Consider the following 15,010-nt stretch of genomic DNA (forward strand, 5'->3'; position numbering starts at 1 on the left):
GTTGGATTTTATAAAATGCTTTTCTGCATCTATTGATATGACTGTGTGGTTTTTTAGTCTGTTGATGTGATGGATTACATTAGTTGATCTTTTGAATATTGAGTCAGTCTTGCATACCTGGGATAAATCTCCCTTGGTAGAAATATATAACTAATTTTATACTTTTTTGAATTCAATATGCTAATATTTTGTTGAAGATTGTTGTATCTATGTTCATGAGAGAGATTAATCTGTAGTTTTCTTTGCCTATAATGTCTTTGTCTGGTTTTGGTATTATAATAATACTGGTTTCATAGAATGAGTTAGGAAGTATTCTCTCTGCTTCTGTTTTCTGAAAGAGATTGTAGAGAATTGGTATAATTTCTTCCTTAAATTCACCAGTTAACCCATCTGGGCATTCCATAATGCTCTTCTTTATCCCTGATAACTTTCTTTACTTTGCAGTCTGCTCTGTCTTAATATAGTTTCTTATGCTTTCTTCTCATTAGTGTTAGCATGGTATATGTTTCTCCATCCATGTACTTTTGATCTATACATGTCTTTATATTTAAAGTGGGTTTCTTACAGACAGCATATAGTTGGGTCTTTTTTTTTGATCCACTCTGACAATGTCTGTCTTTTAATTGGTGCACAATGATTCAAAGTGATTATTGATATAGTTAGATTAATATCTATCATATTCTTTACTATTTTCTGTTTGTTACCTTTGTTCTTTTGTTCTTATTTTTGCCTTCTGTTCTTTTTCTCTCTTTTGTGGTTTTAATTGTGCATTTTACATAATTCCATGACTTTCTTAACATGTCAGTTATACTTCTTTTTTCACTTTTTAAAGTAGTTTTCCTTACAGCTGAGTGTGGCCAAATGAGTGAAATTTAGCCAATTACATGTAAAAAAAAAAAAGTATAACTTGGGGGAAGTGCCCTCAAAGGGAGGAGGTATACTCTTCTTTGATTTTTCCTTCTTCTTGGAAGGTGGACATGATGGCTGGAACTTGAGCAGCTATTTTGGAACATGAGATGGTGCATAAATCATGGCAGAGTAGCAAGCTAGAGAGGGCCTGGGCTCTGATGACCATGGAGCTGCTAAGCCAGCCTTGGATTATCTTTCCTTGACTTCTTTTGTGTAAGAAAGAAAGACACCTCTGTCTTGTTTAAGCCTCTACTTGGTTTTTTGTTTGTTTGTTTTTGTCACGCTATTAAATGCAGCCAAAGCTAATCTGAAAAGATATCTGCTTTTATACTTCTTTATGGTCCTGTTAGCTATAACTTACACAAATATGTTCATTTTAGGTGGAGAAAGCTGGGACAGGTTTTCTTGGAGACCTACAACTAGAAATTTACTGATACACTGAAGTATATCTAATAGCCTCCCTGTTGCATAAAAATTGACAAACAGCAACAAAACACAACATATTTGGCTAAAGAAATAGGCATAAAAATTTAAAAATCGGCTAAATAAAAAAAAAATTTCTCAGGGGAAAATGATTTGACAGCTTTAAATTTACCTTCCTTCCATCAGATGGTCTCCACAAGAAGAACCCATTTTGATATCCTCATACTTAATAACAAACATGGCAAACATCAAACTGACCTTCCACTTCTCAGCAGTAGTGGTTAAAGTATTAATCTTATTATTTCATGACATTTTAAAATCAGTGCAACCCAGCTGCCATTTCCCTTTGCACTAAGTGAATTGAAGCCCTCAGCTGGTGCACATCACACTTTCAGACGTGTGAAAAACTGATACCTGCAACATAAATCACCACTTCTTTCTTTCCTGAGACGATACAGTATCTACATTAGGACAGTCAGGAACATGCCAGTTCAGTGATGGGAAATAATCCAACACCATCTACCAGACACAGGAAGTCATTCTTCAAAACATTTTTAGAAAGAACTTTACACTTTCTTTAAGCAGGTGGATGATTGAAGTAATATGTCGGCCAGCTTCCAAGAATGAGCTTTTCAAAAGAAATCCAACACAATTGTCAATGTTGCTGACATTTCTTTACAAAGATGTTGAGCAAATAGGCTGTTCAGGAGTAGAGAGCCCTGGGGTCGGTCAGCAGGGTCTGTGGGACCTAGTTTACTCCTCTTCAAGGCAAGGGGTAGCTCATTATGATCATGAGGAGGTATCTCTAGGATTGAAACAAGAAGGGTGTTTTGGATTACTCATGCCATTTTATTTGAATAAAAGTAGACTTGCGCTTAGATCTAGCAACGAGTGAAAAGAAAATAGCCAACAGTTAGAATGCCTGGTTTTTAATTTGCACTCATCTGTCTTTTTCCAGATGACTTGTGGTGAGTGTGTGGTGCCTTTTTCACTCTGTTTCCCTTTCACACTCCTGGAAAACACTGTTGATTCTTTGTACTCCTGCTTACGGAGTTCAGAGTTAACTTCAGGATACTTCTCAATTCAGCAGCTAAGCGGCTCCTACCAATCCGTTGGCTGTGCCATACAAATGATTATTGGCATCCTGCTCTGGATACTTGAAAGTTTGGTGAAAGTTTAGTGAAAGTTTATTTTTTTCAGTGCAGTTGGATGGGAGCCAGGGCCTTCCTGTTGCATATGAGTCATCTGGAGTTTCTAGTCATCTCGGTTTAAAACATGCCCTGGGTGCCTCATCCATGGTTTCTAGTGTCTTCCAAGGGAAGTAGAAGCATTATAGACACCTGTAAAGCAACCTAAGTTCAGAATTCCTTTTCATTTTTGTAATGTTATCCTCCAGCTTAACTTTGTCCATGCCCAGTACATCTGCCATATTTCTTTAGAGCTCACCTTTATCAAGCTTTATTAAGATATTCAGTCTGGTTTTCACAGAAACAACTCTTTGTGAGCTCACATTTCATCTACTTACATAATATTTAATGAAATTGCATAATTAAAATCACCTGGTGGAAACAGGTTTGGGAAGAATCCCAGCTGCCTCTCAGAAGGCATACAGCGAACCAGTGGGAGCAGAATTCACGAGCGTACGCACTGGGGCTGAGCATCAGCTTTTCCTGGGCCTTGGTCAATAGATTTCTAAGGAAACAGTAGACAGTGTCAGCCAATCCTCTGAGTCGGATACTCAGAGGTCAGTGAAAGACTCACAGTCAAATAGAAGCCTGAACTCTCACTATAGATGACACTAGGGCATGTTTTCCTTTGTGTGTGTGTGTGTTCTTTTAAAAAGGAAACCAATTAGCTTTGAATATCCTCATTACATTTTTTGAGGGGAGGGAGCAAATAATTTTTAATGGGGTGTTTTTTTAAACAAAGGCACTGGAGAATCATGCAATGCTGCCGGCATGGGGCACAATCCTAGACCATAAGTCTATACACACCTTTGCAACTATGATGACAGGACCTTTCATCTCACCTTTATAGTTTACTGTGACATCCCCATGATGGTCAAAATAAAGGAACACAGCGTCTTTCTCCAGAATGACTTCCTGTTGTTTAATTACCCCAGCTTGATGTACCTTCCTTCTGAACTCTGGTTTGCCTTTCTTGACTAGCCATCACCGTGTCACCTACACCAGCATCAGAAGTCTGCTCAGCTGTCTCTTGGCCCACTTCACAAAGAGCGTACACAGAATTGTGGCGCTTGTGTTCTCAGCCCAGTTGATCATGGCTTCTACCAGAAGAGCCAGGGAAATGTGGAATTTTGCACAGGGGGAACCATCACATTCTTGCTTCTACATCTTGAGCGTGAAAAAAGGTCACATGGCTTTTTTGTGTGTGTGTGGTAAAATAGAAATCACATAAAATTTACCCTTTTGACTCTTTTTTAAGTATATCATTCAGTGGCATTAAGTTCAGTCTCATGTTGTGCAGTCATCACCACTAACTTCAGAAATTTTTCATCACTATTAAAAGAAACTCTGTACCCAATAAATGCTAACTTCCCTCTTCCCCCTCCCCTCCACCCCTGGCAACCATCATTCTACTTTCTGTCTCTATGCAGTAGACTATTCTAGGGACCTCATATACGTGAACTCTACAAAAGTTGTCTTTTGTGTCTGGCTTATTTCACTTAGCATCATGTCTTCAAGGTTCATCCATCTTGTCTCATTGCTTTTTAAATGGTTTTCCCACTCCAGTCTTCTGTATGCCCCTATGAAGACCATTTTGAGGTTGCCTCTCCTCCAGCCTCCTACAAAGAGGTGATCACCTGCCCTGCTGGCAAAGTTTGAGTGCCAGCTGTGGGCCTTTTACAGAGACCACCCCAAGTCCCCCAGACATGGTTGCTGGGCTCTATTCGTCCTTTCCAAGGTTCTAGGATTTTCAAATGCCTGTTAAAAATCTTCTGCAACAATCAATTCAAATACACAAGTTTGGCTATTCAAATTACTTTTTCCAAAAGTACTTTAAAATGCATTAAGTTATTAATTGCCTGCTGGCACTTTAATCAAATGGGAAAATTGACATAGCCAGAGGCATGTATTTTTGTGGAAAGAAAATTTATTTAAGGAGAAACAGCAGCTCTTACTGCTTAATTTAAACTGAGAAAACTGTGGAAAATCAACTGCTATGGAAAATTAATAAAACATTTCCAGCTGCAAGCAGTGACTAATTGTACAAGATGAAGACTGCCCGGAATTAATAACTTGCAGTCTTCTGTGTGAAGAACCCCCCACCACTTCAATTTACTGGGAGATTAAATTACTTCTAAGTTTGCCGTATTAAAACAGAACATGAATAAAACGTTAGTGAACGCACATCTATTATTTACTGTCTGTGATATGGATATAATTATTTCCAAACAACTACAATGTGACGTGACCAGTAATATCTAAATGACTCTTTTAGCAAAAGAATCTACTGCAACATTTTTTACCCAAAGGCAGGGGGGAAATCCTTCTCTCACTGCTAAAGTAATAAAACGATGCCTTGTGGACTTCTACAGGTGGTATGTTCCTGCCCCAGTGCACTGAAATGTGCTCAGTGTCCGGGTTTATACTTCTCCCTCCTGCATCAGATAGTGCCTGGGGGAAGCTGTGCAGTAGGAGATCTTAGCAACTCATTTATGAGCTCTGATCTCCAATAGAAGCCGATCCCACAGCCCAGAACCAATATAGATGCTTCAAGGCTTCTCTTGGTGCCTGGTGTGGCCAGGAGCACATGTGTCTAACAGGATCGATTCCTTTATAGGAAGCAGAAGGGAAGGCCAGAACAATTTCCTGAGAAAATGGGGTTCTTTCACAAGGATGCCCATTAGCACAGGCCCTGTCAACACCATGGGCTCACCCTCCAAGCTTGATCACGGCATTGCATTCCCTTGTAAGTCTTGGTTTCCTCAGCGATAAAATGAGGATTAAATAACACAAACCAGTGTTGTCCCTCTTCTATCTCTGTGGCCAGGACTGGACTAATTTTTTTACCCTAGGAGGGTCTGTCAGTTTTCCTGGTGTATTCAAACTCTGACCCTGTGAGACGAGATACAGCAAGACCACGCCACTCAACGACCAGGAGAGATTTGTTCAAGTGAGAGGGATGAAGAAAAGTCTGGGAAGCTAAGCGCTCTATTTTTCTGAAGTGATGGGATGTTTTTGGGGTTGGTTGAGTTTTTTTGTTTGTTTTTCGAATTTTATAAATTAGCAAATAACCCAAGAAACAAAGAGGGAGCAAACTGGATGTATGTATTGCAGAGACGTATCAGAGATGGAGAATTTCTCAGCGGAGGGGTGCTGCCTCCCTCCGCTGTCCATCCCTTAATGCTCACAACAGAGGGTACATTCAGCTGCTTGCTACTTGATACCGCTGGCGGGAAGGTCCGCGAATCGGCCTGGAGAGAATAAAGGCATGTTGTTTAGAAATGCAGAGGCTTAACCTGAAGCATGACTGGTTTGAGGTTTACCACAGAAGTTATCTGGACATATCATTTGATTTCCAGGTTTTAAATGTAATTCTAAACAAGATCTGGCCGCACAGCCCTCTGCTGCATGACACAGGGAGACTTTATCTGCCGCCAAATGCCATTCAGGCTTAATGCTGCAGTGGCGACTTGTATAAATTGGGGCATTCTTTGAGGCCCTAAAGCATATGGCCTCTCAGAGGAGGAGAGTTGAGGCCTGCTTCCTCTTCCCTGTGGCTCAGGCCAGATACTTCAGGTTGTTTCTCTCAATTTGGGTTCCTTTTGGTTTTCCTTTTTCAGAAACACTTAAGACTTGTTAAAATAGGCCGAGTGTGCAGCTGCAGACACCACTGGATTTGAGGAGTCATGGGGCAGGTTCCTCCCCTTGCTGGCAAACATGAGGCCGATACCCCGCAGAGAGGCATGGAATCAACTGGTGCTTGTGCTAGTGATGCGATCAAGCAGGATGTGAGGGCGAGGATCTCTAGGTCCCGAAGGGAAGCAGCCCCAGGAAAGGCACTAGAAAAGAAGGGGGACACAAGTCAGCCTACCCGGGCCTGGGTGGACTCTGTCCTTGAGAGGTGGGAGACTGACCTGCCCTCTTGCCTTCACACGTCATTTCATGTTTGGGGTTTGCCCCAACCCTGAGTGAAAACAGGACGTTTTGAAAACACAGATGTGCCCTGAAGAGTTGTCTATATTCAGGGTCTCCACCTCACTTCAGTCAGACTCTTAACCCCGCTGCTCCTTCAGAACTGCCTTTGTCCAGGTCATCCTGACCTTTGTGGGGCCAAATCCAGTGGACACTCCCTGTCCTCCTTCTGTTTGACTGTGAGGAGCATCTGATCCAGTTGATCTTTCCTCTTTGGAACACCGTCTGGACGTGGCTGCTAGGAGGCCACTCCCTTCTCATTCTCCTTCGACCTCCCTGACCGCTCACCCCTCAGGCCACTCTTCAAGAGTTGTCTCCTTCCCTAAATCATAGCACTTACCACCTCCTCGTATACAGCTCGTCCTGCTTATTATTTGCTGGGTGATCTCTATCCCCACAACTAGACTGTAACCTCCCTGAGGTCAGGGAATTTGCACCTTGTTCCTATAGTCCTGAGAAATGTTAGGCATTGGTTGATGTAATATTAATGTAATACTGAAGGAATAAAATGGTTTAGAATACTCCATTTAAATCAATTTAGGGATGCCCTTTTTTTTGCAGAGTATATGAAACCGATTTAATAGAATCATATCTTACATAGGGATTAACACTCAAGTCAGTATTAGAGGAGAAAATCTCATAGAGTCAAAAACCCACCCTTAAAAATCTTTAGAGAGGTACCATGTCGGATTCTGATGTACCAGTTTCTGAATAAGCCCAACCCAATCTCTCCCTTAGGAGATTCTGTTTTGCCATATTGTCACAAGTGGGTCTGACATCATCTGATTTAAATGATTTCCGAGCTCATGCTATGTCTGAAGGCATTCTTGTTTTAGGAGATCTAGTTGAAATTCTTGTGCTGCATTACTGTGGGGTGCAGGTGGTGTATCACCTGTAAAATTATAAAATAAGCATCCCCTCCCTGTTAGGGACCTCCTCTGTGATGTCCCCCTCACCCCTATCCCGCCGGTTCTTGAAGACTGCCCACGGGCAGAGAGAGTCCACTAGAGCAATGTATACTTCTGAAGTGTCCTCTTGGGCAGAAAAACTGAACATTTCTTTCCCCTTCTTCTCCAATTCCTACTTATTGTTTCCATTTTCTTTTAGCTACTTTGAAATTAGTCTCTTAAGCCAACATTATTGTTACGGGCTGAATTGTGTCCACTTCTCCCAGATTCATATGTTGAAACCCTGACTCCTAGAACTTCAGAATGTGATTGCATTGGAGATAGAGCCTTTAAAGAGGTGATTAAGTTAAACTGAAGCCCTTAGGGAGGGTCCTAACCAACCTGACTGATGTCCTTATAAGAGGAAATTTAGATGCACAAAGAGACATCAGAGGTGTGTGCACACAGAAAAAGACCTTGTGAGTACCTGGTGAGAAGACCAAGATGGCAGTCACTTGTATCACAACAATAGAAACCTAACTCGTTCCTAGCCTCTATGTATGTCAACAGTTTCTCTTCTGACTATAAAGAAGATGCTTTCTGGTCCCAACCCAGTCACTGCTTTGCTCTGTTTCTTGGCTTTTCCATCAGCAAATGCACGTGCTCTCCTCCACTTTGAGCTCACTTACCTTGAATGTTCACCCTCCAGGAAAAAGATTTCAAACAACGTCAAGTAATAATGGCCACACATCCAGCTTCTACCCGTGCTGGGAAACAAAATCAGCTGCACAGCTATTGGCCAAAGGGATAAACAGGTGAGGAGAAACAACACAGAAGACTAGTTTCTGACTTCAAGTGACATTTTTGGTAGGCTCACTTAATTTAAAAAGTGGTAGTGGAAAACTGGAAAATTACACAGTTCAGGATAGGAAGTGGAAGACTTAACCAAAAGGTGAACATTCTGACACCTCAGTTCCTGTCTGCAATCCCTGTTTCTTTAGGCTGCCATGCTCTCTCTTTTTAAGGGGGCCGTATTGCAAACATCTAAAGTATTTTTTTCCTTTGGTTAGTGGAGGTACTGAGGATTGAACCCATGACCTCGTGCATGCTAAGCATGCTCTCTATCACTGAGCTATACCCTCTACCCCAAACACCTAAAATCTTAAATAATCAAGTAAAATAAAGCATATAAGAAACTTTGTTTATGTAGTAGAGGTGTACTAGAAAAGAAAAGTGGAATTTAAAGAACTGTCTTAGTAAAGCAAAGCCAGTATTATCTGTAAGAACCAAGTCTACTGTTGAAGGAAATTTTTGAAGTTTGTATTTATAAGAGATTCTAAGCTATAAGGGAAGAATCTTACTTTGCTGACACATGTCAATCCACTTAATTATCAATTGAATATATTTGATTTTTCTTTTTTTTTAATTGAAGTATAGTCAGTTACAGTGTGTCAGTTGCTGGTGTACAGCATAATGTTTCAATTATACATATACATACATATATTTTAATATGCTTTTTCATTATAGGTTACTACAAGATATTGAATATAGTTCCCTGTGCTATACAGAAGAAATTTTTTTAATCTATTTTTATATATTTAGAAATCTCAAACTCCCAAATTTATCCCTTCCCAACCCCTTTCCCCCAGTAACCCTAAGTTTGTTTACTGTGTCTCTTGAGTCTGTTTCTGTATTTGACTTTTCTTTTTCTTTCTCCAGTAAGACACGTATTTGAAAATGTGTGCTTCCAGTAGATTTTCATGATTTGGATAGATTTTTAAAACATTTCTTATGAACATTTAAGGGAATCGAAAGTCTTTTCTGATTCCTTATTGTTTCTCTGCTGTTCTAGGGAATAATGTGCAGAATTGAGCTTTGCAATACAAGGCTAAGGTCTCTGTTTTATTACGGGGATAGTTATTACCATAGGTCATTATAAGATAAGAAGCCACAAATACATTAGTAATGGCAAAGATCTATGCAGTTAATATAGCGTACATGTTTGGATGGGGATATATTCCTGCAAAGATGTCTTTACATTTCAGTAATTAAGTGTGTCATATTAATTGTGTGGCCCTTTCACAAAACCTTGCAAAAAAAAACCACACACACCAAGAACTTTTCCTCTTGATATCCGATTAGAACTGATTGCGTAATTACATTACCTGGATAATTAAATACAAATTTAGTAGCTTCAGAACTGTACAATGTTGTGGTTTCATTTTCTAATAGAATTACCCTGCCTTTGGTGTAGAATTCTTGCTAAGCAATGGAGATCTAATTACTTAGTGACGTGACATTAACTCCTCAGGGACCTTTCTTCAGAGAAAAGGCTCAGATTAAAAATGATTCAGGGAGCTTCTTTCTCATTTCATTACTGGGACCCAAATCCCTGGAATTAGAGACATGAGAGATCTAGGAGGCATTTTTCTCTCTTATCCAGGGGGCAGGGGAAGTGTGTTTATGAGACATTATTCTTCTGGGTTTGCTTAGGTCCAATGTGGATTTAAAAAAAAAAGAAAAGAACAATTTCTGGATGTAACACATTGTTGGGATGAGTTCCTCCTTGAGCCTCTGAAAGACATGTCACTTCTGTTGCCTCACAGATTCTTTAATGAGGATCTGAGGACACACTTGTTTGCCAAGGTACAGGGTGATAACGTGGCAGTGTTCCTGACAGAATAATTACCTCATGTCGAAAGTGATTTTAGGCAAAACTAAAACAGGAATATCCCTGTGTGAGGGATACCTTCAAGTCACTCTGATAATAACTCTGTGTAGGATTTGAAGGCATTCATCGTTTTGTTTGATAACAGACATTGAAGCCACTTTTGTAGGTCAGAGCCCAGTTATTTTTGTAGTTGTTTAAACTTAAAACAGCTTTAACTCTGAAAGATTTTCAATTAGGGTGTGCAAAGAAACAGCATTCATTGCCCCTACTAGTGGGAACCACCGGCTAGAGCATGTGTTTTCTTTTTCTTTTTGTTCCTTTTTTAATCCAGTCATCTGTTGATGAACATTTAGGTTTCATCTGTATCTTGGGTACTGTGACTGCTATGACCATTGGTGTGCATGTATCTTTTTGGCTTTTTTTAATTGAAAAATTTTTTTAAATTTTAATCTTATGAGGTTTTTTTTTGCTTGCATCTAACTTTATTATTCATTTTGCTCGTGTTTTGGGGAGGAAGTAGGTAGGTTTATTTATTTACATACTTATATTTTTAACGGAGGTGCTGGGGATTGAACCCAGGACCTCTTGCATGCTAAGCACACACTCTGCCACTGAGCTATACCCACCCCGCCACCCCGAGCATGTGTTTTCCACATTTGCCATCTGTGTCAGTTGGTGTTTTAGGTCATGCATCTGGAGGTCAGCGAGGTGGACCTGCTGACCTTAGTCGGGCTTGCTCACAAGTCTGGAGTGAGGCTGGCTGTGGGTTGATCTAGGCTAGTGTGACTGGGGTGACTCAGCCTTGGCATGTTCCCTGATGACGGCTGGAGTGCAGGGGAGAGCAAACCAATGCACGAGCCCATATCAAGCCTCTGCTTGCAGCCTCTCTTCTAAGGACTCAGTGAACAAAGAAGAACACATAACTGAGCTCGGTGTCAGGTACAAGATGCTAACATCAGGCTACCCTGCCCACGGAGGAAGGCAAAGGGACATGACAAGGGGCATGGAGACAGGAAGGAGTGAAAAACTGGGGCCATGATTGCTATGCACCACACAGTTCCGTGAGCAACTGTGTGATTGCTCTTTTAACATGAAAAAACTGTCTGTTAGATGACCTTCAATCCTGGAGTAGGTTTAGAAATGAGCCATTAAATGGGACATTGTAGAAAAAAGCATGTAGTGTCTCCCTTATCTGTGAGTCCTTTAGTTGTTATTGAAATTGCTAATTAGAAAGAACAATCTTGGCTGCAATTGATAACTTTTTTATCCTTATTAATTAGAAGCATTATTCCTTAGGTATTACTGCCTTAGTCTGCTCAGGCTTTTATAATAAAATGCCGTAGACTGGGTGGCTTAAACATCAGGAATTTAGCCCTCATGGTTCTAGAGGCTGGGAAGTCCAAGATCAAGGTGCCAGACAATTGAGTTTTCTGGCTTACAGAGAGCCACCTGCTCACTGTGTCCTCACATGGGAGGGAGGGAGAGATAAGCAGGGAGGAAGGGGAGAGAGAGTTTCTTTCTGGTGTCTCTTCTTATAAGGACACTAATCCCATTATGAGGGCCCCACCCTCATGACCTCAACTAACCCTAATTACCTCCCAAAGGCCCCATTTCCAAATACCTTCACTTTGGGGGTTAGAATTTGGGGTGGGAGGACATAATTCAGTCCACTGCAATAGCTATGACCCAGGTTCTTCAGTATGTAAGGGAGCTCTGTGAAAGCAGTGTCTCCATTGCTAAGAGTGAGATGTGGATTGTAATGGAAATGGGTGAGGGGTGAACTGGGAGGGCACTGTAAATAATGTAGGAAGGAGAGAGATTGGGGTGGATCCCTGTGAGAGCTGGTTCCTATGAGCAGGGCTTCAGACTCCCCATTACCTACTCCATGATAAGCACCCATCCAGAGGTCAGTCATATTTTCTACTATTTGGCAAGACAAACACTAGACTTCCTTGACAACCCCAGTGAGATTATGTTAGTGGTAGTTAGTTTACAGTTGCATCCAAAAAACTGAAACATAGTTTATATTGCAATTGCAGAGATGATTAAGATAATGATTGGTCATATATTTGCATTTGAAATGATACAGGGAAAGAAGAAGCATTTTTACTTTATAAATTGTGGATTTCTTTTTTTTATGGGCAGAATATATGGATCAGGAGATAACTTTAGTTTTAAAACAATAATATTTGATATGCTAAATTACAAATTCAAAAACGTAGCTCTTCCATAAGCTTTTAGGTTTGGCTTACAATTTTTATTATACTGTGTATTAGCCTAACAAATTTGAATAATTACTTTTTAAGTTGGTCTTTGAATAAACTCGTCTAATTAATACATTTAATTAAATATCCTTTAATACTTTCAATTACGTTTATTAATGTATGTACTTGATTTTCTTTTAGAGTCCTTTGATTGACCAACCTTCCCAAGTACTCAAATTATTCTTACAAGTTCGATAATTGAAACTCATAGATGGTGATTCTTAAGCTCTCTGAGACAGTCCAGTACTATTTATAACCTTAGATTTCAACTTAAAATCACAAGGCTAAATTGCTCATACTGGCTCATACATTTTAATACTGGAATTACAAGGCTGAGCAGTTACTCTAATAGGACAGATTCTCTTAAATATGGCAAGTAGTAATATATGCCAAATATGCACAGATTCCTTTTCACTCAAACATACTGAAAATGCAAGTTTGAGCCGCTTAACACTTTTACATTCATTCTAAAAGATTTGAATGATCTCAAAGCCGTGCTGAGGATTAAGATTGTTTAATGACCAGAGGTTCCAGCTGGGACCAAGACTGGATTTTTGTCGTCAGTCCTAATGTAATATGCTGCTCTTGCCTTTTAGTTGTTATATTTAACCTCCCACTCCCAAATGGGTGATCCCAGATAGACCTTTGCCCTGGGTTCGAGTTATGTATTACCTAGTTCTCCTGTAATCACACCCCACCCCCCATCCAGGAAAATCACTAGATTGTATTTGACATATTTTTGACTCTTTATTGTATGTGAATTTCTTTCTCCCCTAATTCTAGAGATACTCAAACCTACCAAAAGCCTGCATTCTTTCCGTATACTTTTTATCTCTTATGACCACACAGCTTTTTCAGATATAAGATAACAGCCAGTTTGATTGTGTGGCAATTTCTCATGGCTTTGTTTGACTATTTTGGTCACAACTTTCAAGGTCATTTTAATGACACAGGTGTTTTTCAGAAAGTCAAAGTCCAAATGCTATCAGGTTTCTTCATTTCAAACCACTGATGTTATCTTCCAGATGCTGCATTTTTCACTGCATGGGAAGGTCACAATATGATTTGAAGTTTTACGAAGTATTCAAGTGTAAATGACAAATAATGTTTCCATAGCTTAATTTAAACTTTATGGATTGATCAAGAAATGTTGATTCCTCGGGAGCAAACTTTGAAGACATTTAAATAGAACATTTTTTTATGTTTGTGTCTTGTCTCCTCAAGTAGATTGTAAGCTCCTTAAGGAGAAACACTTGGTCTTATATTTATTAATCAGAGAATATTGGTTGGCTCGGTAATGAAGACTAGTCACTTGATGAGGACCTGAACTCCTGCCTCATAAAAAAGGAGGGATTTTTGTTGTTGTTGTTGTTCTTTGGTTCAGATGCTCAATCCTGTAGTAAGAGAATGAATTCTGGGGACAAAGATACTGCTGAGCTTGTATAATTTATTTAGAATCCTTAAATCCAGGACCAAGGATGTATTCTCAGGGGACATTGCATTCTCCATAAAAAGTTGTTGATTTATGAAGAAAACAGTCTTTTAAAAATACAATATAATCATATTCTGGGTGACATACAATAGAGTCCTACCATGTAATTTCAGCACCGAAGTCTGTGATTGTAGTATTATCGGAGCCCAGCAGTACTTTCACTGTTTCAGACTAATGAGTAGAGAACACCACAAACTCAGTACATAAATCACATATTGGGTTTTCACAATTGCATCAGAAAAATGAAACAGAATATTTATTACAGTTGAAAAGATCACCATGATAACAATTACTCAGAGAAGTAATACTTTGATCAATAAGTAATGAGGATCAAATGATGTCAAGGTATTTGGTTTGAAAAACGCTTTCCAGGAATTCAGATAGTTGCATTGAACATGCCCAGCTCAGCAGAACGAGGGAGGGGCAGGCAGTGCCACAGCCGTGCTGTAAGTGGTAATTCAATTTCAAGACAACATTATGTATCAGCCATATTAATTTAATGTTGTTAATTTGAATTTTGTTTGGTTTGCAATTTGTTTGTAATTAGTGCACAGACTTTGGTTTTATAATTGAATAAGAATTGCAGTATAAGGAGCTCATCACTAGTTTTATGTGCATACATGTTTAAGTAATATTATTATAAACATAATTGAAGTCAACATCTGGGCGTCAGTAGGGGTTTCTTTTTTTAAAGGGCTTTGTGCAGTACTTGAATTGAGAAACTTTGATACAACATTTTACATACTAGTACTGTTCCCATTTTCATCCCAGAGAATTTAAGTATTTTAAGGGTAATTAAAGCATAATAATTGATAAGTAAATAGATTATACATGCAGGTGTATGTGAGTGTATACATGTATAGATCTTACCAAAAACTACATAATGCTTTGAACTCTCAGAAGATAAATTATGTTCACGTTTGTACTATTACGATAAAAATTACTGTAACATTGAATCAAGGGATTGAAAATAAAGCCCAACATGGCTAATCCTGACCCAGGACTATAAATCTATGCAGTGAGGTGTTAATTCCTTTCATGGAGTGGAGTTCTGTTAATCCATTAGGATACCCTGCTTCTTGTTTGCCTTTCTGTCTCCGGAATTTTCACGCAAATACAAGCACCAGAATGGAGGGTTCTGCCTGCTCTGCTGGAGGCATGTAAACAGCACTCCCTGCTTCACCTGTCCTTGCCACTGTCACACG

General features: G+C 39.6%; 1 long non-coding RNA gene and 1 pseudogene across 5 annotated transcripts in view; one reads left to right on the plus strand and one right to left on the minus strand.

Moving 5' to 3' along the window:
* LOC105074608 (uncharacterized) overlaps positions 1–15,010 on the plus strand; it is a 202,424-nt gene that overhangs the window by 41,315 nt on the left and 146,099 nt on the right. The gene's annotated exons all lie outside the window — the stretch shown is intronic.
* On the minus strand, positions 3,273–3,686 carry LOC123618884 (large ribosomal subunit protein uL14 pseudogene; annotated as a pseudogene).

This window comes from Camelus bactrianus, chromosome 6 (assembly GCF_048773025.1).
Source record: "Camelus bactrianus isolate YW-2024 breed Bactrian camel chromosome 6, ASM4877302v1, whole genome shotgun sequence".
In the NCBI taxonomy this organism is placed as follows: Eukaryota; Metazoa; Chordata; class Mammalia; order Artiodactyla; family Camelidae; genus Camelus; species Camelus bactrianus.